Below are 1,873 nucleotides of genomic sequence, written 5' to 3' on the forward strand. Positions count from 1 at the left end.
CCCCACTCCAACTCATACATACCTGTGTTGTTGAGTTTTCAAGAGACTCCAGGGAACAGGAAGAGAGGGGTTTGGGTTATTTTTTCTGAGTTAATTTGTTTCACCCCTGACTTTTGTCTTGTTTTTGTACCCCCCCCAAACCGGAAATATTGTTCAGGTACAAATCAATCATTCAGGGTTCAAGCTGAAGCAATTCCTGATCAATGCTGGGTATTGGTAGTTCAGCAAAAATGTGTAACTCAAACCTGAAGACTAGATTTAACCCGAGGAAAATTGTATTTTGATTTAACAGCATTATCCTGGAATGTCATATTAACCAAATTAGGATTAAAGGCTGTTTTTCAACCCAGGCCTATATTCCAATTTTAGTCTATAACTCTTTGGCAACTGAGAAACGTTCCACTCGGCAGCAGCTTCTCACCCTGGTTAATTAAATGAGGATCAAAGGGGGCAAAGTCTGAAGCTGGAAAAGAAGTAAAATCTCCTGTTCGAAAAAGAAAGTGGGGTAAAAGAAAGAGAAAGAGTTTGGAGATTTTGTGCTGGGAGAAGTTATAAACAATGGGAACCAACAATGTGCTTTCACTGAATTCAATCAATAGATACTGTGGATAGACAGATAGATAGATAGACAGACAGACAGACAAACAGACAGAAAGATAGATAGATAGACAGACAGACAGACAGACAGACAGATAGATAGATAGATAGATAGATAGATAGATAGATAGATAGATAGATAGATAGATAGATAGATAGATAGATAGATAGATAGATAGATAGTTATATAGATACATAGATAGAAAGACAGACAGACAGACAGACAGACAGACAGACAGACAGACAGACGGACGGACAGATAGATAGATAGATAGATAGATGGATAGATAGGAAGAACAGAACAGAACGGGAAAATAATTGGTTATACACAACAACAAAAAAATAACAGTGAACCAGAAAGATAAACCTTAAGATAAGAAGAAAAACAAGAAAGTTCTGACACATATTTCATGTCGTCCTCAGATATTTGGAGATATGTTTTTGTTGAGACAACAAAGCCGAAAAGTTATTTTACTGACACCCCCTCCAATTTTCCGTGCCGCTGTTGCCATTGCATTCTCCTCAAAAACAATATTGAATATGGCAGGACGCCAGCCCGCCACAAAACTGAACTGCGCTGGTGGATACGTCCTGCACGCGGCAGACACGCGTCAGGCAGAAAATGCTCGGTAGCGCTATAGCGTGTGTGGCCGTGGGTGTGTGCATGTATGTGCATGTACGTGTGACAGATTGTGTTAGACAGGGACAATACTGTACGCCTATGTACTCGTCTGCGTGGCTCACTTCATACATTCATGGAGACACACTTCACGCACACACTTCACATATACTTCACATACACACACACACACACACACACACACACACACACACACACACACACACTTTGCTCTACTTCCTTTTGTTTCAGAAAGATGTCAAAAAGTGTCACAATAACAGATTCCAGTGAATGTTTTTGTTTTTGTCCGCTCCCTCCTGTCTTCTTCTCTCCTTCTTCACCCTCATCGCCCTCCTCATCCTGCATCCTGCTGTACTCCACACACCTGACCAAGCTACTAATTACGGCCGCCGTCGGGAGCAGCCATGTGCTGTAATTTAGGGTGCTCTTCCCTCTCACTGTCCCCCCTGACACATTCACACTCATTGAATGCACTTTATTTTGTTCCCCATTTCCTTGGTAACAAAGCAGAAGTGCTGGTTGAACGTTGATAAACACCGATGTCTCTGAAAATCTCTAAGTCTCTAAAATCACAGCACGCCCAATGGAGGCATCCATTGGGCGTGCTGGTTTTGGCCAATTTCTTTTAACAACCTA

This window comes from Zeus faber (assembly GCF_960531495.2).
Source record: "Zeus faber genome assembly, chromosome: 2".
NCBI lineage: Eukaryota > Metazoa > Chordata > Actinopteri > Zeiformes > Zeidae > Zeus > Zeus faber.